Source organism: Megachile rotundata, chromosome 13, assembly GCF_050947335.1.
Source record: "Megachile rotundata isolate GNS110a chromosome 13, iyMegRotu1, whole genome shotgun sequence".
Taxonomy (NCBI): domain Eukaryota; kingdom Metazoa; phylum Arthropoda; class Insecta; order Hymenoptera; family Megachilidae; genus Megachile; species Megachile rotundata.
This window is the reverse complement of record NC_134995.1, coordinates 12,559,623-12,584,143: the sequence shown is the minus strand read 5'-3', so window position 1 is coordinate 12,584,143 and position 24,521 is coordinate 12,559,623. Positions and strand designations below refer to the sequence as shown.

General features: G+C 34.7%; 1 protein-coding gene and 1 pseudogene across 3 annotated transcripts in view; one reads left to right on the top strand and one right to left on the bottom strand.

The window, feature by feature from the left end:
- Window positions 1-24,521, top strand: part of LOC100881395 (sodium-coupled monocarboxylate transporter 1) — a 67,762-nt gene that overhangs the window by 25,578 nt on the left and 17,663 nt on the right. The gene's annotated exons all lie outside the window — the stretch shown is intronic.
- Window positions 1,869-2,807, bottom strand: LOC143265696 (histone-lysine N-methyltransferase SETMAR pseudogene; annotated as a pseudogene).

The window sequence follows — 24,521 nt, the reverse complement described above, 5'->3', positions numbered from 1 at the left end:
CCTACATTCCCAAATTTCTGCATCCCCTAATTTCCTACATTCCCCAATATCTACACACCCCCAGTTTCTACGACTGCAAGTTCCTAATTTCCCAAATTCCTACGTTCCCAATTTTCTACATCCCCAAATTCCTGCATCCCCCAATTTCCTACATCTCCAAATTTCTACATCACCCAATACCTACGCACCCCCAGTTTCTACGACTGCAAGTTCCTAATTTTCCAAATTCCTACGTTCCCAATTTCCTACATCCCCAAATTCCTGCATTCCCCAATTTCCTATATCCCCAAATTTCTACATGCCCCAATATCCTACATCCCCCAATACCTACGCACCCCCAGTTTCCACGTCTTCAAGTTCCTAATTTCCCAAATTCCTACGTTCCCAATTTTCTACATCCCCAAATTTCTGCATCCCCCAATTTCCCATATCTCCAAATTTCTGCATCCCCCAATTTCCTACATACTCAAATTCCTACACCCTCAAATTCCTATATCCCCAAATTCCTACACCCCCAAATTTCTATATCCTTAAGTTCCTACATCCCCTAATTTCTACATCCCGTTAAATTTCTATTATTTCACACTCCATATTATATCTAAAATTTCAACATTTTTCCTACATATCAACATCGCAATAATAATTACACATCTCTGACTGAAGCATCTACCAAAAATCTTGTACATTAATTTCTTAAATATTTCCTCAATTGAATGTTTCTTCCACCACAGTTAAATGTTTCTTCAAGCGACAGTTCCATCTACATAAATACATAGACTTCATAATAGACGTCATTCTTTTTGTCGGGAGGGAGAATAAGTTCGATCGTCGGGTAAAAATTTAAATCACGTCGTGCATCGGGAAGCAAACTTTTCTGGCCCGAACCATTCGCCATGGGTCCCCGGGTGCATCTGGAGAACAGCCAAATGCGACGTGACGCAACGATGCGCAATGACGTGTCGCGAAGCCTTGTAAGCATTAAAACACAGGTTGACTGGCACAACGAAAATGGACGCCACGACACGCTACAATAACGATTACCCGGCACAATGCTCGTTCGTGTAATTCGGCTTTCTGTTTTTAACGTGGGCACTGCAATGCTGAACGTAATCATAATTACTTTGCGTGACGGTCGATAATCGATATGTTCAAAATGAAGTCATCGTGTCGCTGTATGTTCTTTGGACGAAATAATGAAACCTCATCAATTTTCATTTTTTCTTGTTCTCAGAGTATTTTCATATCATTATATTTATTTAGTATTGTTATTATTTTCTATGGATTTTCATGCTTTGTTTAAGTAAATACATTTGCAGTGAATGTAATCATAATTACTTTGCGTGACATTCAATAATGGATACGTTCAAAATGGAGTCATCATATTGCCATGATGTCTCTGGATAAAATATTGAAACCACATCAATTTTCATTTTTTCTTGTTTCCTAAGTATTTTCATATCATTATATTTAGTTAGTAATGTTATTATTTTCTATGGATTTTCATGCTTTGTTTAAGTAAATACATTTGCAGTGAATGTAATCATAATTACTTTGCGTGACAGTCAATAATGGATACGTTCAAAATGGAGTCATCATATGGCCATGATGTCCCTGGACAAAATATTGAAACCACATCAATTTTCATTTTTTCTTGTTCCCTAAGTATTTTTATGTAATTATACTTATTTATAATTTACTCAGTATTTTTTATTATTTTCTATGGATTTTTTATACTTTGTTTAAGTTAATGCATTTTTTATTTAGTCTTTGAACAGATGTATATTTCATCTTGTTTTTAAGCAAATGTATTTTTCATCTTGTTCGTGTACAGATGTATTTTTCAACTTGCTGGAACTCAGATGTATTAGGTCATTAAGTATGAAACGTCCGATTTGAAACTGAAAGTTTGGTTTATTATATCTCGGGCAAGAAATAATATAATTAATCAAAATATGCACCTAAACTATTAATACAACGTTGCCATTTTAACGATAGCTTATTAATACCGCTAGCGAAAAAATCTGGAGAGCAGCTGGTGATAAAATTCCGAAAGGCATTTTCCATCGCATGTTGGGAATTAAATATTTTTCCTTGCAAAAAATTGTCCAAAGCTCGGAAAAAATGGTAATCGGTTGGTGCGAGATCTGGCGAGTACGGTAGGTGACAAAGGGTTTCCAGGTCCAGTTCCTGTAGTTTAAGCAACGTCGATCTTGCAACGTGTTGTCCTGCAGGAGGATTGGTCTGTCCCTGTTGACCAATCTCGGCTGCTTAATTTGCAGCTGCTTCATCATTTCTTCTAACTGTTCACAGTAGAGGTCCACCGTTATCGATTGCCCAGGTCTCATAAAACTGTAGTGTATAACACCCGCGCTGGACCACCAAACAGACACCATTAATTTTTTTTTGTGTATACTCGGCTTTGGGGTGTGTTTTGGCGCTTCATCTTTGTCCAACCATTGTGCTAAACGCTTGCGATTATCAAAAAGTATCCACTTTTCATCACACGTGACAATCCGGTGCAAAAATGGATCGCCTTTTAGTCTTGATACCAAAGAACAGCAAGCTTCGAAGTGGTTGCGTTGCTGACGCTCGCTCAACTCATGCGGAACCCACCTATCCAGCTTCTTTACTTTTCCTATTGCTTTCAGATGACTTAATATTGTTGGGATGGTAACTTCAAACCTTGCTGCTAGTTCACGCGTCGTTTCAGATTGATTTGCTTCCACTACAGCTTTCAGTTGGTTGTCATCCACCTTGCTCTCAGGCCGCTCGCGTGGTTCATTTTGAAGATCAAAATCTCCAGATCGGAATTTTTCGAATCATCGACGTACTGTACGTTCGTTAGCTACATCCTTGCCAAACACTTCGTTAACATTTCGGCTTGTCCATGGCTTACAATATTTAAACTCCAGACGACAATACGATAGACTATTAAATACAAAAGAGTGCATCTGAAAGCCAGGTGGCGTATCTTCTCAATGCAAAAAAAAATAAATGACGATCGAAGTGAAATATCGGAGACATTGGTATCAAACTTGAGGCTTTAGGTAATCGGACATTTCATACTTAATGACCTAATACTTTTCAGCTTGCGTGTAGTCAGATGTGGTTCCCATCTTGTTTATCTGCAAACGTGTTCCCCATCTTGTTTTTAAGCAAATGTGTTCCCCATCTTGTTCTTTATTAAATGTACTTCTCATTTTATTTGCAAACAAAGGTATTTTGGATATTGTTTATAGTCAGATGTAGTTTTCGTATTTTTTTTATTCAAATGTATTCTTGATCTTGTTTTTAATCAAATATATTTTCCACCTTGTTTTTAATCAAATGTATTCTTTATCTTGTTTTTTATAAAATGTACTTTCCATCTTGTTTTTAATTAAATATATTTTCTACCTTATTTTTAATAAAATGTATTTTTCATCTTGTTTTCAATCAAATGTAGTCTTTATCTTGTTTTTAGTTAAATGTATTTTTAATATTCTTTTTAAACAGATACATTTTTTATTTTGATTTTGATCAAATACATCTTCCATCTTGTTTTTCATAAAATGTATTTTTTATATTCTTTTCAAACAGATACATTTTTCATCTTGATTTTGATCAAATACATCTTCCATCTTGTTTTTCATAAAATGTATTTTTTATATTCTTTTCAAACAGATACATTTTTCATTTTGTTTTTGATCAAATACATCTTCCATCTTGTTTTCATAAAATGTATTTTTTATATTCTTTTTAAACAGATACATTTTTCATTTTGTTTTTGACTAAATACATTTTCCATCTTGTTTTTCATAAAATGTATTTTTTATATTCTTTTTAAACAGATACATTTTTCATTTTGTTTTTGATCAAATACATTTTCCATCTTGTTTTTCATAAAATGTATTTTTTATATTCTTTTCAAACAGATACATTTTTCATTTTGTTTTTGATCAAATACATCTTCCATCTTGTTTTTCATAAAATGTATTTTTTATATTCTTTTTAAACAGATACATTTTTCATCTTGTTTTTGATCAAATACATCTTCCATCTTGTTTTTCATCAAATGTATTTTTTATATTCTTTTCAAACAGATACATCTTTCATCTTGTTTTAGAAGAATGTATTTTTTAACCTCTCTTTAAGAAAATGTATGTATCAGCCTGTTTCAAATCCATTAATCCGAATTATACGTATAGAAGATAGCCCGTCCCAAATGTTCAAGTGTAATCAGGTGTTTTTTCAGAATTAATTAAACTGTTTTTGATAGAACACCGGAGTCATTTTGAGAACAATCCAACACGCCATGGGAGAGTTGCACGCTCCACTACTTTGCTTCTCGGACAAACGTTACACGATCGAAGCATAATTTAACGTCAACACCGGCGAATTATTCCTAGAAAGCTAACAGAGAGAGCAGCGAGTCGTTTTTGTGTTCGGACAGCAGTTGCGAAACATGAAATTCGAACGTAATTGCTTAATTTACGGTTGCGTTAGTTTACGGTCTCTGCTAGTGTAATTCTGATTCTACTATTTCTTTTTGTGAGAAAATTTCGTATTCTACACTTCAATTTTACGCTTTTTAAACATATTTTCCATGGTACGAAATTTATTCAATTTTCAACTTATCAAGTATTAAACTTATCAAATATTTAACTTCTACTTTAAAAATTTGTGTAATTTTTCTTTGAGTAAATTTTTTAATTTTCTTTAATTTCACAATTACTTAACATATTTTTCATATTACAAAATTTTGTCAAGCTTCAATCTACTCAGTGTTTAATCCACAAATTTACAAATGTGTACAATTCTTAATTTTCTGAAGTTTGTACAATTTATATAACTCATAAATCTTTCAAACTTCAAGTTTCTGAAAACTTTCAAATTTCCAAGTAAAGATTTCCGAATAAGAAATTCCTAAAGCCTCAACTTTCAAAATTCCTCGAAGAAGTTTAAGCTATATATCAACAAAAGTGATATGACTTCATCTTAAAATCTTAAGACCATACCTAAATAATTCCCCATCACACAATTTCTAAAAATTCTTTCAAATTTTTGTTCAACAATTAAATACTTCACTACCAAAAATTTTATCAATGTCTACGATTGTTCTATTTTTTGAAAACATAAACCTTGGCATTCGCATGTCACTAGTACTTAGTTCAGTTTAAAATGACTATTATTACATGTCTGTTGCTCAAGCGACAAAAATAAACCGAGCACTCTGGCAATGATGTCAATCCGTTGAACACGATCACCACGATTCATCACGGGTCTAAACGTTCTCAACGGAACGATGTCGTTCCTTGAAAGTTGTCGTTTCCACTAAACGAATCGTTCAACTCTACGAATCCATCGATCTTGCAGAATAACTCGTTAACGTGTTTATTGCTACGGTGAAAATGTTCTTCTCTAGAGTGACGTGTAATCATTCAGAAAATAATTATTAAGAGTACAGTCGTTCTTTCAACAATTTTCTTTTCATTTCTTTTCAAGTTGTATCTGAATTTTGGGAGGATGGGGATTTAGAAATTTTCAAGGTTTTAAATTAGTAAATTCATAAATTTTCAAATTTTGCAAGTTTCCCTGGTTTCTCTAATTTCCCAAATTTTTCAAATTTCTCTAATTTCTCTAATTTCCCAAATTTTTCAAATTTCCTTAATTTCTCTAATTTCCCAAATTTTTCAAATTTCTCTAATTTCTCTAATTTCTCTAATTTCCCAAATTTTTCAAATTTTTCAAATTTCTCTAATTTCTCTAATTTCTCTAATTTCCCAAATTTTTCAAATTTCCCAAATTTCTCTAATTTCTCTAATTTCTCTCATTTCTCTAATTTCTCTAATTTCTCTAATTTCTCTAATTTCTCTAATTTCTCTAATTTCTCTAATTTCTCTAATTTCTCTAATTTCCCAAATTTTTCAAATTTCCCAAATTTTTCAAATTTCCCAAATTTCTCTAATTTCTCTAATTTCTCTCATTTCTCTAATTTCTCTAATTTCTCTAATTTCTCTAATTTCTCTAATTTCCCAAATTTTTCAAATTTCCCAAATTTCCCAAATTTCTCTAATTTCTCTAATTTCTCTAATTTCTCTAATTTCCCAAATTTTTCAAATTTCCCAAATTTCCCAAATTTCTCTAATTTCTCTAATTTCTCTCATTTCTCTAATTTCTCTAATTTCTCTAATTTCTCTAATTTCCCAAATTTCCCAAATTTCTCTAATTTCTTTAATTTCTCTAATTTCCCAAATTTCCCAAATTTCCCAAATTTCTCTAATTTCTCTAATTTCTTTAATTTCCCAAATTTTTCAAATTTCCCTAATTTCTCTAATTTCTCTAATTTCTCTAATTTCCCAAATTTTTCAAATTTCCCTAATTTCTCTAATTTCCCAAATTTTTCAAATTTCTCAAATTTCTCAAATTTCTCAAATTTCTCAAATTTCTCTAATTTCCCAGATTTTTCAAATTTCCCTAGAGTGCCCCATACCCCCAAATGCTCCACACACCACTGGGTAAATAAGATCTAGTGGAGTGCCCCATCCCCCCAAATGCTCCACACACCACTGGCTATTCAAGATCTAGTGGAATGCCCCATACCCCCAAAAATGCCACACAGCACTAGTTGTCCAAGATTAGTAAAGTGCCCCATACCCCAAAAATGCCGCACAAATCTTCCAAATCCCCAACTCCAAAAATTCTACAAAATACAATCTTCCAATCACCATACAAAAAGCTACTAAAACACCTCATCAATATTTAAATCCATCGATTTCATAATACCACATTGAAATACAGTTCCACATATCCGGTGTGTCGACATACACGAGCAAAAATATACCGACCAATAAAAAGTGTGAATAATTCGGAAGAATACGATCCGCGTTAATTGGGTGATCAGTGTTTATCTCGTGATGACTCGGTCTCTCTGATTAATGAGAGCTCGAATCTCATGATTGATAGTGACCAGTGATGCAAGAGATCCATGATCTGCCCCGTATGATGCTGGCCAAATAATATTCTTATCGTCGCTAATGAAGTCGTTAATTAAATCGATGTTTATTTGACGGAGCTCGCTTTACGTTCGATTGTATGCTGATTTCGATAAACTGTTTGTTGGAGGTATTGTTTTTAGCGAACATTCCTTTATGTTTTGTGAAGGAATTTTTGGGGAATGTGCAGTTTTGGGAAAGGGGTATATGAATTCCATATTTCCAAATCCACAATTTTACTAATTGTATAACCACAACGAAAATCTTTCTATGCTGCAAAATTTCTGAATTCTCAAGTTCACAAATTTTTACATCCCCAATTTTACATCTCCATGTCGCCTAATCCCTACATTCCCCAATCCTTACGTCCCCAAATCCCACTCTCCCTAAATCCCACCTTCCCCGAATCCCTACGTCCCCAAATCCCACCCTCCCTAAATCCCTACGTCCCCAAATCCCACCCTTTCCAAATCTCTACGTCCCCAAATCCCACCCTCCCCAAATCCCACCTTCCCCGAATCCCTACGTCTCCAAATTCCACCCTCCCTAAATCCCTATGTCCCCAAATCCCACCCTTTCCAAATCCCTACGTCCCTAAATCCCACCCTCCCCAAATCCCACCTTCCCCGAATCCCTACGTCCCCAAATCCCACCCTCCCTAAATCCCTACGTCCCCAAATCCCACCCTTTCCAAATCTCTACGTCCCCAAATCCCACCCTCCCCAAATCCCACCTTCCCCGAATCCCTACGTCTCCAAATTCCACCCTCCCTAAATCCCTATGTCCCCAAATCCCACCCTTTCCAAATCCCTACGTCCCTAAATCCCACCCTCCCCAAATCCCACCTTCCCCAAATCTCTACGTCCCCAAATCTCTACGTCCCCAAATCCCACCCTCCCCAAATCCCTACGTCCCCAAATCCCACCCTTCCCAAATCCCTATGTCCCCAAATCCCACCCTTTCCAAATCCCTACGTCCCCAAATCCCACCCTCCCCAAATCCCACCTTCCCCAAATCTCTACGTCCCCAAATCCCACCCTCCCCAAATCCCTACGTCCCCAAATCCCACCCTCCCCAAATCCCACCTTCCCCAAATCTCTACGTCCCCAAATCCCACCCTCCCCAAATCCCTACGTCCCCAAATCCCACCCTTCCCAAATCCCTACGTCCCCAAATCCCACCCTCCCCAAATCCCACCTTCCCTAAATCCCTACGTCCCCAAATCCCACCCTCCCCAAATCCCACCTTCCCCAAATCTCTACGTCTCCAAATCCCACCCTCCTCAAATCCCTACGTCCCAAAATCCCTACATCCCCAAATTTCTACCTTCCCAATTCTCTAAATGACCAAATTCTCAACTCCCCCACCCTAAAATCCCACCCCCTCCCCTGCAAAATTTCCAAATTCCCACCTCCCCTTGCACATCCTATCATCAAAATTTCCATACCCTCACCTCTCAAACCCCCTCAATATCTCTTCCAAAACTACAACCCCTATCTTGCACCCTCAAGTCTCCATAGGGGCAGAATTTTCTATTTACCCTCAAGATTCACTTCGAATTTCCAGAATCGGAACCGTCTGTATTCCACGAGAACGCCTCACAGAAGTTTTACCTCCTTATCGCGGCAATATCTGCTACTACCGTGATTACCAGTCGTTTGTTTTTCCCGGCTCTTCGCGGGATTCGCAGGCTGGTAAGCCGGGGATATTTTTTTCTCGAAAGATAATTGGATGATTACGTCTGACGGATCTGTTGCTCCGAGCTCGATAGTTGTCGAGTGATTTAAGGCCAATGCTTCGGCATTAACGCGTTGTTTGTACGTCAAACATCGCGATTTCACCTGAAATCAAAACCGCTTTATCGTCTCGCGCACAAATACCGGCATCGTAAATATTCGCGGGCTGAGTCACAACGTTTTTCTTGCGGAGAATATTTATCGATGTGATTCCTATTCAAATCGCAAAGCGCGCCCGCGATAAGAGATAAGCTGATTGCGTAAGGTTTCGATGATCTCTGCGAGCGGACATTGGAAGACGGAATTTTGTGACATTTGTGTTGAACCTACGGTAACAATGTATGTTATCGTCTTTTAAAAATGCATAATTAATGGTTAGGTGACATACATGTGTACATATGATGTATTGTACATGGGTAATAATATTTCATTTTGTTATCTAAAGTATGGGTTATTTTAGGCTGAGTTATAATTTTCATGTATTTCAGGTAATGTCTAAATTATTATACAGGGTGCCTCATAGCTTGTGTCAAGTTTGGATAATGTCTTCATTATTGCTATTTTTATATATTTTAGATAATGTCGTCATTATTATATATTTTATGTATTTTGAATAAGGCCTTCGTTATTATTATTTTCATATATTTCATATATTTTGAACAACGCCTTTTTTATTACTATTTTCATATATTTCTGATAATATCTTCATTATTATAGATGTCATATATTTTGAACAACGTCTTCATTATTATTATTTTCATATACTTTAGGTAATGTCGTCGTTATTATATATTTTATATATTTTGAATAACCTCTTCATCATTATTATTTTCATATACTTCAGGTATCGTTTTCATTATTAAATATTTCATATATTTTGAAATATATAACGTCTTCATTATTTTTTATATTTTTATACGTTTTAAGTAATGTCTTCATTATTTTATATATTTTATATATTGTAAGTAACGTCTACACTATTTTATATATATTATATATTTTAAGTAATGTCTTCTTTGTTTTATACATTTCATACATTTTAAGTAATGTCTTCATTATTTTATATATATTATATATTTTAAGTAACGTCTTCTTTATTTTATACATTTCATACATTTTAAGTAATGTCTTCATTATTTTATATATATTATATATTTTAAGTAACGTCTTCTTTATTTTATACATTTCATACATTTTAAGTAATGTCTTCATTATTTTATATATATTATATATTTTAAGTAATGTCTTTATTATTTTATATATTTTATATATTTCAAATAACGTCTCCACTATTTCATATATTTTATACATTTTGAACAACGTCTCCATTATTATGTTTTTATTATTTCTTTTTCATAATAATTTCCATTGTTCAATACAATTCATTCACAACACAAATTCACATTTATTCAATCATTACTCTCATTTATTATCACTGATTCATTATTACTTTTATATTGTATATCCATACAAAGTCAATAAATGTTATGAATAATTAACATCTTTCGTTATTGTTTTCATATTGCATTTTTAAAACGGAATTAATTGAAAAATGCTATTGACTGACACATGTATCGTACATTCAGAGTTAATTGAAAAATGTTATTGACTTTTATTAGCGTGAAAAGTTTGCAGTAATTTGAAAAATTTCAAGAGGTAGGAAATTGAAAATATTCTGCATTGATAACACTTCAATTAACTCTTCATGAACGTGCAATAAATTTTTCAACATGAAAAATTGTATGAAGTGCAAATAATGCAGTTTTTTATAAAAGTTCATGGAAAATGAAAATTCTGGAAACATTGGTAGACGTGTTCACATAATTTGAAATTACAAGAATGTGATTATATTCGTTGTAAACAAAGTAATTAGGTTAGTCATAGGCTCAAGGCGTTTTAAGCATTTGTAGTTTCTAATGAAGAATTTAAATAATAGTTTTAGAATGACTGTGACTTTTCTCAATCAAACTCTTCGTGTTTTCTGTCAAGTATTTGCAACTTAATTTTACACAAGTGAATAAATAAATATTTTAATTTTAAAGAAGTATTTGTAACTGCTTGTAAAATTAGAGAAATAAAAACACTGTGCCTAATTTTAATTCCACAAGTGCGAAGAATTCTAAAAATACTATCGATAAGTAATTATCTTCAAAATGGCAACTAACTCAGCGAAATGTTTCACAACACTACATATGATTTATTACTTTTCATTCTTCAAAATGTTTAAGGTTATGTTTCCTGTAATAATTCCTACAAATTGTTCGATGTAAATCAAATGACATTCAAGAACTTTCGACGTATAAAATAATCGAGATTGTTCCACAAAAAACGTGGTTTAAATAAGAAAATAAAGATAAAACGATATATTTGAATGAAATACTATCTCATTCCTCACTTGTTAAACATTCACACGTTTCGACAGTTTTAAAAAAAGACCACATGTTATCGTTAACGATATTATATCATTTCTGTCAAAACAACCGTGGGAGACAGTGGTTCTCAATCGAGGTGCAATATAGGGAGATTAGGTGCACATCTTTTGTTAGAAATTTGAGGTTTTCTTTTTAATTTTTGAATTCTAGAATTAGTGGAGTTTCAAGTGTTACAAGTTTTCAATTTTTTGAATTTTGGAATTTACAAATTTCTAAATTTTCAAGTTCCCAAAGCTGCAAGGTCCAAAGTCCCAAAATTCCCAAATTTCCAAATTCCTACGTCTTCAAGTTCCTAATTTCCCAAATTCCTATATTCCCAAAAATTCTACATCCCCAAATCTCTAAACTCTTAAATTTCAAATTTCTCAAATTCCAAGCTTGCAAATTCTCAAATTCTCAAATTCCTACATCTCCCAATTTCCCACACCCCCAAGTTCCTATATCCCCAAATCCCTACATCCCCCAATTTCCTACATCCCCAAATCTCTGCATCTTCCAATTTCCTACACCTCCAAGTTTCCACGTTCCCAAATTCCCACTTCCCCGAATTTCTACATCCCCCAATTCCCATATTCCCAAATTCCCACATCCCCCAATTTCCTATGTCCCCAAATTTCTACACCCCCAAGTTTCTACATCCCCAAATTCCCATATCCCCCAATTTCCTACATCCCCAAATCTCTGCATCTTCCAATTTCCTACACCTCCAAATTTCCACGTTCCCAAATTCCCACTTCCCCGAATTTCTACATCCCCCAATTCCCATATTCCCAAATTCCCACACCCCCCAATTTTCTACACCCCCAAGTTTCTACGTCCCCCAAATTTCTACATCCCCAAATTCCCATCTCCTCTAATTTCCTACATGCCCCAATTTCCCACATCCCCAAATTTCCACACCCCTCAATTTCCTACATCCCCAAGTCCCTACGTCCCCCAAATTTCTACACCCCCAAATTTCTACATCCCCAAATTCCCATATCCCCTAATTTCCTACATCCCCTAATCCCTACATGCCCCAAATTTCTACATCCCCCAATTTCCTACATCCCCAAATTTCCATCCCTTCCAAATTTCCACCCCTTCGATTAAGATCAAATACTTTTCCCTACCTAATTTCACAATTCCTCCGTAAACTTACCGCCGTTGCCCGACAGTTTGCCCAGCGATTTCAGAAAACTTCCCGATTGGCCCGATAGCCCCGAATGAAAACACTTGTGACACAAGCTAGAAAACTCGTAGAAGCTTCCAGGGGTAAGAAAAACCGGAACCCGACGAGGAGGGAAACGGTGGCGATTTTTCTCCTACGACTCTCGCCGAGGTTCACGCTCCCGTACACGTCTTCATTGCTTGTGTTTTGTCGCCTCGCGAAACGCTTGAATCCGCGCCAAATCTCGGCACAGCTTTCGGATTCGAGAAACTACGCCCGTTCGACTTCGACAGCTTTATTTGACCGAACCGCTGCAAATCGACGGGAATTCGCTCCTTTCTTTGTTCGAGTTTCGGACTGCATTGCTACGGTTCTCAACCTTTTATAGCGTCATTGGAGTTAGTCGAATAGTTTATCGGGATTATGTACTTTCATTTTTTTATTGGAATTATTTTATGTACGAAGTTGAAGGGTCTGATGGAAGTTCTGTGTTTGATTTGTAGGAAATTTTAGGAATTTGGGAAGTTAGAAATTGGGGGATTTAGGGAATTAGGGACGTTAGAAATTGGGGGATTTAGGGATTTGGGGATGCTGGAAGTTGGGATATTTAGGGATTTGGGAATGCTGGAAGTTAGGGGATTTAGGATTTTGGGAACGTTGGAAATTGGGGGATTTAGGGATTTGAGGACGTTGGAAGTTGGGGGATTTAGGGATTTAGGGCTTTGGAAATTCTTACTAATTGTCATATTGAAATTTCACAATTTTTGACTCAATTTTCTGAATTACCTTACTAAGAGTCATACTGAAATTCCACAATTTTTGTCCCAATTTTCTGAATTAACTTACTAAGAGTCATATTGAAAATTCACAATTTTTGTCCCAATTTTCTGAATTACCTTACTAAGAATCATATTGAAATTTCACAATTTTTGACTCAATTTTCTGAATTACCTTACTAAGAGTCATACTGAAATTTCTCAATTTTTGTCCCAATTTTCTGAATTACCTTACTAAGAGTCATACTGAAATTTCTCAATTTTTGTCCCAATTTTCTGAATTACCTTACTAAGAGTCATACTGAAATTTCTCAATTTTTGTCCCAATTTTCTGAATTACCTTACTAAGAGTCATATTGAAATTTCACAATTTTTGTCCCAATTCTCTGAATTATCTCAATAAAAGTCATATTGAAATTTCACAATTTTTGTCCCAATTTTCTGAATGATCTTACTAAGAGTCATACTAAAATTTCACAATTTTTGTCCCAATTTTCTGAATTACCTTACTAAGAGTCATACTGAAATTCCACAATTTTTGTCCCAATTTTCTGAATTAACTTACTAAGAATCATATTGAAATTTCACAATTTTTGATTCAATTTTCTGAATTACCTTACTAAGAGTCATACTGAAATTTCACAATTTTTGTCCCAATTTTCTGAATTGCCTTACTAAGAGTCATACTGAAATTTCTCAATTTTTGTCCCAATTTTCTGAATTACCTTACTAAGAGTCATATTGAAATTTCACAATTTTTGTCCCAATTCTCTGAATTATCTCAATAAAAGTCATATTGAAATTTCACAATTTTTGTCCCAATTTTCTGAATGATCTTACTAAGAGTCATACTAAAATTTCACAATTTTTGTCCCAATTTTCTGAATTACCTTACTAAGAGTCATACTGAAATTCCACAATTTTTGTCCCAATTTTCTGAATTAACTTACTAAGAATCATATTGAAATTTCACAATTTTTGATTCAATTTTCTGAATTACCTTACTAAGAGTCATACTGAAATTTCACAATTTTTGTCCCAATTTTCTGAATTGCCTTACTAAGAGTCATACTGAAATTTCTCAATTTTTGTCCCAATTTTCTGAATTACCTTACTAAGAGTCATACTAAAATTTCACAATTTTTGTCCCAATTTTCTGAATTACCTCACTAAAAATCATATTGAAAATTCACAATTTTTGTCCCAATTTTCTGAATTACCTTACTAAGAGTCATACTGAAATTTCACAATTTTTGTCCCAATTTTCTGAATTACCTTACTAAGAGTCATACTGAAATTTCACAATTTTTGTCCCAATTTTCTGAATTACCTTACTAAGAGTCATATCGAAAATTCACAATTTTTGACCCAATTTTCTAAAAATAAAATTTGTTTCTAATTTGCATGAAAAGCATTTGAGGGTTGTAGAGAGACAAGAACAGTTATCTCTGAAAAAGACCACAATGCAAGAAAGCGTTTGAAGGCGGATTTTCTTAGCGAGCTACTCTTTCGGTACAAGGGGTTGTTATTAACAGAGTTAATAAACGTGTCGAGTTTGAGTTCGAGGTCCTCGAAAACTTGCACGAGCAACGTCCGCTTTTAGACGACTGCCGGTCGTGCTAATCTTATCACGGTCTCTTCTCTTTGCTCGCTCGCTTTGCTTCCTCCGTTCGTTTAGACGCCGCGCGAAGTGCCTCGATGAATCGTTTAAATCTCTCGCCTCAAACGTTTAATCGTCGGAGTAAATGGAATCCCGGAGTTGAAGACAGAGGATCGACCGTCGAACAAACAGATTTTAGTCTAAGTGCACTCTAGAGCTGCACTCGATCCGATCGTTGCTACCGAAAGATAATCAAACTGACGCTCCACCACTATTTTTAATTCGCGGATTTATTTTCGGATCTGATTCGGTTGGGATGGAGAGGTTAGGCTTCAAAAGTTAGACTGCAAAGAAAATTGCAATATAAAATATATTGCAATACTTATTTATTATAATATTTGGGTTACGAGAAATTATTTTACTTTGATGGTATCATAATTATTGTTGATTTTGATTAATGTAAATTTTTAATAATTTAAGTAATTATTATTACTTTGAACTATTACTATTTTGTATAATATTGTAGCTATTGTTATTGTATATTAATTATTTTGCAATTTTGCTTTACTACTTTACTCAGTGTGTTAATAAACTAACCTAGAAATACTCATTTTTATGGGATTATAAGAGTTTTCCTCCACACCGTCATTTTTAATAATAGAATCCCAGGAAGGTACCTTAGGAAGGTTATACTAGTTCCCTAGATTACCTAGGTCTCCCTAAAATCTCTTAAATATTCAAACAAACTAAAATTTAAGTTATAGCAAGCGGTCCTGCCTTAGCGCCGCCATTTTATCTTGCAGACGCCGCCATTTTGTCTATCAGACGCCGCCATATTGTCTACCAGACGCTACCGCAGCAAACCTACGACTTCCTTCCACAACTCCAGTAAAATCCACCAAACAAACCAAAAAAATCACAAAGCCAATACTAAAATACATAAAAAAATTGAATAAAGAATTTGAACCATCAATTCATCAAATTTCTGCTCCTTTAATTTTCACAATTGAAATCTGTCTAAAACTTTTATCACTGTATCGCAAAACTGATATCCACGCAAGCGAACAGTACGCAGAATAACGTGTTAAAATTGCAAACCGATCAGCCTCGATTTTTCATTTTATTTTCGTCAGCTGAAAAAAAACATGTTTCCGTTAGCGGATATCGCTTCATACAGAGAGCTGTAAAAGTTGAAATATTTCCAACTTTTCCGTCAATGTTTAAAAGCTCGTTCTTAAAAGTTTATGCACTCGCAAAAATGTAGAAAAAGCAAGGTAATCCCCAGGATATCCTCCTAAATCGTATTTCAAACTTCATGACATTCTCTTCGTGCAAATTTTAGTGTCCTTTTTAAATACGGGATTTTTATATGGGATTTAGCTTAAAGAGTGAAGCTCGCGATTCTAGATCGAGCTGTTGCAAATATTTTATACGTGTAAATCTTTGATGGCGGGGACAGGTGATATGTCTGAGGACTTTTGATATTTTTAGGGCTCAGTTGGGATATTTGGAGGATGGGGAAATTTGGAGGGTGGGGAAATTTGGTGATTTTAGGGAGGTGGGAAATTGGGGATATAAGAATTTGAGGGTGTGGGAAATTGGGGCATGTAGGGATTAGGGGATGTAGGAAATTAGGGGATGTAGGAAATTAGGGGATATAGAAACTTGGGGGTGTAGAAAATTGGGGGACGTAGGGACTTGGGGATGTAGGAAATTGGGGGGTGTGGAAATTTGGGGCATGTAGGGATTAGGGGATGTAGGAAATTAGGGGATATGGGAATTTGGGAATATAGAAACTTGGGGGTGTAGAAATTTGGGGGACGTAGGGACTTGGGGATGTAGGAAATTGGGGGGTGTGGAAATTTGGGGATGTGGGAAATTGGGCCATGTAGGGATTAGGGGATGTAGGAAATTAGGGGATATGGGAATTTGGGGATGTAGAAATTTGGGGGACGTAGAAACTTGGGGGTGTAGAAAATTGGGGGGTGTAGGAATTTGGGAATATGGGAATTGGGGGATGTAGAAATTCGGGGAAGTGGGAATTTGGGAACGTGGAAATTTGGAGGTGTAGGAAATTGGAAGATGCAGAGATTTGGGGATGTAGGAAATTAGGGGATATGGGAATTTGGGAATATAGAAACTTGGGGGTGTAGAAATTTGGGGGACGTAGAGACTTGGGGATGTAGGAAATTGGGGGATGTAGAAATTTGGGGCATGTAGGGATTAGGGGATGTAGGAAATTAGGGGATATGGGAATTTGGGGATGTAGAAATTTGGGGGACGTAGAAACTTGGGGGTGTAGAAAATTGGGGGGTGTGGGAATTTGGGAATATGGGAATTGGGGGATGTAGAAATTCGGGGAAGTGGGAATTTGAGAACGTGGAAATTTGGAGGTGTAGGAAATTGGAAGATGCAGAGATTTGGGGATGTAGGAAATTGGGGGATATGGGAATTTGGGGATGTAGAAATTTGGGGGATGTAGGGACTTGGGGATGTGGGAATTTGGGGATATGGGAATTGGGGGATGTAGAAATTCGGGGAAGTAGGAATTTGGGAACGTGGAAACTTGGAGGTGTAGGAAATTGGAAGATGCAGAGATTTGGGGATGTAGGAAATTGGGGGATGTAGGGATTTGGTGACGTAGAAACTTGGAGGTGTAGGAAATTGGGGGATGTAGAAATTTGTAAATAAAGAAATTTATAAATTTAGAAATTTGGAAACTTTGAAATATGAGAGTTTTGGAATACGAGGCTATAGAAAACTAATGAACATAATTTGGAAAATCAAAAACTTGAAAATGCAGAAATTTGGGGATGTAGAAATTCGACCTAAAAATTTGCTGACTCATAAATCTGTGAACCCAGTAATTCCTCCCTAAAAATTTAAAAACCAAAAAACCTAAAAATATACAAATCAAACCACCTTATACCTCATCGCTCTAAAAAATCGCTCACCCAATTGACTGAATCCTCGAAAATAAATCGATCGCATAAATATCCGGAACGTTCTAAATGTAAAGGATCTGCAACCAATTACAAGGATTTATCTTTCGGAATGTTGGTCGTAGTTTCGCGGAGATGAATCTTGAAGGAAGTTTCCGGAAGCTGGTGGATAATCGAGAAACGATTAGCCGCTTGGGAAATCGTCTCGTCATAAAAGATTCGTCGAAACGGTGGATGCGAGAACGTCTCCGCGAAACGTTAAACACGGGCAAGGTACACGAGGATCGATTTGTAAATCGACAAGGAGAATCGATAAAAGTTTCATGAGCCATGAATTCCGCGACTTGTGGAAATAAAAGAGGAATTCGCGACGTTATTTCGCTCCTGTCAGCGTTATTATATTCTCCGATTCTTCGCAAGACGAGTCTCGCCGAATCGCAAACTTTACATCTATTTTTTATTTCCGCCGCGTGAAAACTCGATGATTTTTTAAAGCGACGCTCGCTGAATAATTCAATCAAATTTGCACGCGATAGCCGTTCTGCGGCGAAGCCACGAATTTTAAAAGCAAATAGAGATCCGGTTGATCTGCTTTTCCTGAATAAAAAAATTCCATTGATTCCGAATTTTATTTATGTGGATTGTTATGTAGTGGGTTCTTTTATTTTCTTATTTGTTCGGAGGGATTATAATTATTTATCGTTGAAAAATGTGTTATCTGTTATCGATCATCGATAATGCTATCAGTGAAATTTTGTTTGTCATTTATTTTGCAAAACAGATTTACATTTCTACTATCGATAAGTTGTGTATTGACGTCAAATACTTTCAATTCGAGTTATTCGGTATTTTTTATTGCGTTTGAATTTTATGGATATTTTTTTCATTTTGAGGTTAGTTTTATAGGAAGGTTGTGCAAATAGGACTTGCAATAACTTTGTAATAATACAATTCTTGATCTAGTACTCCATTTTGTTTATTACACATGCACTCTATTTTTGCAGACATCTTACAGATATTGTTTGAGGTTTATTTTTTTACAAAATTTGCACAAATAGGACTTGCCATGTTTATGTAATAACATTATTCTTGATCAAGTACTCCTTTTTGTTTATCATACTGAACTCCATTTTTTACAGATATTTCTTTCATTTTGAGGTTAGTTTTTTAGAAAACTGAAATACGTCTCTGAGTTCATAATAATATAGTTATTGATCAGTTACTCCATTTTGTTTATCATACATGAACTCCATTTTTACAGATATTTCTTTCATTTTGAGGTTAGTTTCTAAGAAAACTGAAATACGTCTCTGAGTTTATAATAATATAATTATTGATCAGTTACTTCATTTTGTTTATCAGACATGAACTTCAATTTTACAGATTTCTTTTCATTTATTGGTTAGTTTTCTACAAAATTGAAATACATCTTTGGGCACGTAATAATATAATTGTTGATCAGTTACTTTATATTGTTTATTATAAGAACTCCAATTTTATGGCTGTCTTTATTTTGAGGTTAGTTTTCTAGAAAACTGAAATACATGTCTGAATTCTTAACAATACAATTGTTGATCAGTTACTTTATATTGTTTATTATAAGAACTCCAATTTTATGGCTGTCTTTATTTTGAAGTTAGTTTTCTAGAAAACTGAAATACATGTCTGAATTCTTAACAATACAATTGTTGATCAGTTACTTTAAATTGTTTATTACAAGAAATCCAATTTTATGGCTGTCTTTATTTTGAGGTTAGTTTTCTAGAAAACTGAAATACATCTCTGAATTCTTAACAATGCAATCGCTAATCAGTTACTTTAAATTGTTTATTACAAGAACAGCAATTTTAAGTATGTCTTTATTTTGAGGTTAGTTTTCTAGAAAACTGAAGTACATCTCTAAATTCTTAACAATGCAATCGCTAATCAGTTACTTTAAATTGTTTATTACAAGAACAGCAATTTTAAGTATGTCTTCATTTTAAGGTTAGTTTTCCAGAAAAGTGCAAACAGTTCTTATAACCTCGTCCTACAACAACCCATATTTCTTCTTCAATGAAAGACTCAAAAAGAGTTAAGAATCATAAAACAAGGTTGTCTCAACAATCTCGTATCCTCAAACAATTGCAGTTATTCTTTTATCTGCAAAACATTATCCGATAAGATGTTAATCTTAAGAAACACAGGCAAGATTTATACAGAAGAATTTGGCGATAAACGTCGAGAAAGTATACGCGTGACGAATCGCGGCCACGGTTCTCTTTGTAAGAATTTCATTGGTCCTTGCTGATCGAAATCACGTGACGCGAATAAATTTGCGCGTGCTCGACGCGAGCAACGGGTCACACTCTTTCTCTGACGGCGCTCGCGATCGAGTCATCGATTTAATTCATAACGCTCCAATTGATTTTGTCTTGTGACTACCGTTCTCGTGATCGATCGGATTCCGTGAACTCGAAGCACGTGCTCGCCGCGAACTGAGTTAATCGCGCGAGTAGACGCGTTTGATGATAACGAACTCTCTCTCTCTCTGCGAAATCGGGTAACTGAGAATTCTAATTGATTCGTCGTTTGAAAAATTTGTATTCGCGATATTTTAGATTTTTTTGAAATTTTAATTTTTTATCTTGGAATTTTATATTTGATTTAGTTGCAAATTTTCGGCTTTCACTTTTTTAAATTTTCGAGTTGGCACATTTGCAAATTCCCATCTTCTTGCATTTTCATATTTTCAAATTTTCAACTTGACATAATTGTAAATTTCCATCATTTCATATTTTCAAATTTTCAACTTGACATATTTGCAAATTTCCATCATTTCATATTTTCAAATTTTCAACTTGACGCATTTGCAAATTTCCATCATTTCACTTTTCAAATTTTCAATTTGACATATTTGCAAATTTCCATCATTTCATATTTTCAAATTTTCAACTTGATATATTTGCAAATTTCCATCATTTCATATTTCCAAATTTTCAACTCAAAACATTTGTAAATTTCCACCAGTTCGCATTTTTACATTTTCAAATATTCACCCCGACACATTTGCAAATTGCCAACCTTTCACATTTCTACGTTTGCAAATTTTCACCCTCTCATATTTCCAAATATCCATCCCTTCACATTTGCACATTCACAAATTCTCAAATTCCAATTCCCAACATTCCACTCTTCGAAACTAATTTATATTTTTTATAAATCAGTAGTTACTTATATTTATCATAGACAACTTTATATTTACCATACACATGTTTCCTACGTGTATAAATAAATGAACTTTGTCACCACATCTACAAATTTTTAAATTGCAAGTCTCTGACCTTCGAAGCTCTATTTCTTTTCGTTAATCAATTACATTTATCAGAGGGTATATGTACCTTATCTGTGTAATAAATAAAGTCAAATTACCGTATTTTTAAAATGGAGTCAAGTCCACCGGCTTTAAGTGTTTTGGTACTCACCTAATCGTTGGCCCTTGACACCGTTGATAAACAGTGGAAAGTTTCCGTGACAATTACTCTATCTAATGGGTCCATTAGAGTACTTGTAATCCTCACGTATTCGTTTACAAGTTTCCCAACTTCAAATTAAGATGTTTGATTAAATTACATCACAGTATGTATTACATCTCCATTAGAAATCAATATAGCAAGACTTTGTATTCGGAGAATTCTTTTGTAATTTGCCGCTTAATTGCAGCCCCTGGCGCAGGAAAATAACAATATGGTACGTTGTAGCAGAAACAGGTGGTCAATATGAATGTAGGCTTGTAAAGATGTCTATTGTGAGGTATAAATATACTTAAATATAATTTCACACACCTAAAGTCTTAGCTAGAGCCCCCAGCGCAGGAAAATATCGATTGTGGTACATTATGAAAGAAAAAGGTGGTCAATATGTATATAGAACTATAGCGATGTCTACTTTGCAGTATAAATATACTCAAAACAGTTTGACTCGAACACCTAGAGCCCCCAGCGCAGGAAAATATCGAGCACACTACATTACAATAAAATAAACTAGTCAATACAAATAATAGATCTATAAAGACCTCTATTTTGATCTATAAATATGCTTATAACAATTTGACCCCCAACCAGAGCCCCCAGCGCAGGAAAATATTAAACGCATTCCAAAGAAAAAGTGATTTAACCTACGTTTAATGGGTACTTGGGTCTCGCATTTGTAACGGCGGTCTCAGTTAAATTACACAGCCGGAATTCTTCCGAGTGTTAACCAGTCTTGATAAATTGGACGATATTCTCGTAAGTTTTCAGCTAATCAGGCACGTTGCGAAACGATTAATGAATCATATGCTATGTTTACGTCAGTTCGTTGGAGAACGTTACTTTTAAACGGGAATCGTGTATAAGCAGTGGGAGGGCTCTTTGTATCTTTAATTCCCGGAATCTGCTTTTCCTGAAGTCTTATCGTCCGCCAGATCTTTGCGTGAGTCAGCGACTTTCTTTCGGGATCTTTAATATCGTGACGCACTCGTGACGCAGATTACACGTCAGATTAATAGTCAGAACTATAATCACGATTGAAACATCATTAAATTTTCAATTTTTCAATTTTTCAATTTTTTAATTTTTCAATTTTTCAATTTTTCAATTTTTCAATTTTTCAATATTTTTATTTTTCAATTTTTCAATTTTTCTATTTTTCAATTTACCGATTCTTCAATTTTTCGATTTTTCACTTCTTCAAGTCTTCAGTTTTTCAACTTTTCAATTTTTCAACTATTCAATTTTTCAACTCTTCATTTCTTCAATTCTTCAATTCTCCACTTCTTCAATTCTCCACTTCTTCAATTCTTCAATTCTTCAATTCTTCAATTCTTCAATTCTTCCATTTTTCAATTCTCCACTTTTTCAATTCTTCAATTCACCATTTCTGCAATTCTTCAATTCTCCACTTCTTCACTTCTTCACTCCTTCAATTCTTCAATTTTTCAATTTTTCAATTTTTCAATTGTTCAATTTTTCAATTTTTCAATTGTTCAATTTTTCAATTTTTCAATTTTTCAATTTTTCAATTTTTCAATTTTTCAATTTTTCAATTTTTCAATATTTTTATTTTTCAATTTTTCAATTTTTCTATTTTTCAATTTACCGATTCTTCAATTTTTCGATTTTTCACTTCTTCAAGTCTTCAGTTTTTCAACTTTTCAATTTTTCAACTATTCAATTTTTCAACTCTTCATTTCTTCAATTCTTCAATTCTCCACTTCTTCAATTCTTCAATTCTTCAATTCTTCAATTCTTCAATTCTTCCATTTTTCAATTCTCCACTTTTTCAATTCTTCAATTCACCATTTCTGCAATTCTTCAATTCTCCACTTCTTCACTTCTTCACTCCTTCAATTCTTCAATTTTTCAATTTTTCAATTTTTCAATTGTTCAATTTTTCAATTTTTCAATTGTTCAATTTTTCAATTTTTCAATTTTTCAATTTTTCAATTTTTCAATTTTTCAATTTTTCAATTTTTCAATTCTTCAATTCTTCAATTTTTCAATTTTTCAATTTTCAAGTTCCCAAATCAGCGATACCAAAATTCGAAATACACCTAACATTTCAATTTCATTTCCTCGTTTTAACATCGTAATAATCAACACTGCAATAATTGACTCCCTCTGACAGTTACAGAAATAATTCCATCTCTAATTACTTAGCAGATCTTACAAACAAGCACCAAAGGTTTCATCTATCTTTCAATGTTTGATTAAATAGTTGGAACACCATATCACTCGCTAATTTCCCATCTTCAAAGGAACGCGAGTTCTCAAACGTTTCGATAAGCTTTTCAGGCTACCAAGGCATTTCTGCGATTTCCTCCAACCGCGATCAAAGATCGCCAAGAACGTTATTCGCCGCGAAGCTCGCGAAATAATCGCGGAAAAGCGTGTTTCGCTCGACTTGCCCAACGATGAAGTCTGATCGGTCAAGAGTTCCGAGAGCCGGTTCTCCCAGCATTTCGCAGTTTTCACAGTCGGTTAAACCGCTTTTGACCCGACATCTACATCTGTGTGCATATGTAGACCCTCAACCTTAAAAGCGGTTTTGATAAGAGCAATATTTATTACCTCAGCATTTTTATTCCTAAATTTTATTATCTATTTGCAATATCGACAAATTTATAAATTTTGCATTTTTCAAATTTTCAAATCCTTGCACCCCAATAATTAAATTTATATAAATTTAGAGTAGGATTTGGTCTCCAAATTGAAACGTACTAAGAATTCCAGTAAAATTGTAATAAATACCCAAATATTGTACATCTTCATATTTTAACGCCAGCTAAAAACCCCGCTCGCAAGCAAGGAGAGATAAAGGAAGATTTCGGGGTTGCTCCGTCTTTTTATCCTCTTGTTCTAACCTCGCCACACGTTACCTTAAACACGGCCGAAAACAATACGCGGTACGAAATGCATACGAGAACGTTGTCTAAAGATTCAAGAGGGATGTTTTAGCGAGGGCAAGCATGATAACGCTAACGCGCCCGAGAGCTCATTGTGACGTGCACTTTGAAACAATGAGCTCGTGGCATTCTTCCTTCACAGACATTTGTCTCCGCGTTTTTATACCCCCTACCATCGTTCGACGCCTCCCTCGTGCAAAATTTTTCTCCGTGCTTTTGTACGGGACGCGAAAACCTCTTACGTTTGACACGGGAACTGGGGAGGAGCTTTGAGGGAAACAAAACGATGCTTTGCAGCGAATCAGTCTGCATTTTCTTTCATTTTTTTTTTCTTCTTGGAGGAAGAAAAGGAGACGACGGTGCTATTTAAATTTAAATCGCTGTGCGAGGATGTTTCGCTATTTTGGAATTTTTGGAAGGAAATTATTTTGTTGGAAGTCGTGCAAATAGGTGGGTGACGTGTTTGTGGGAAGGGTGTTTGAGTAAT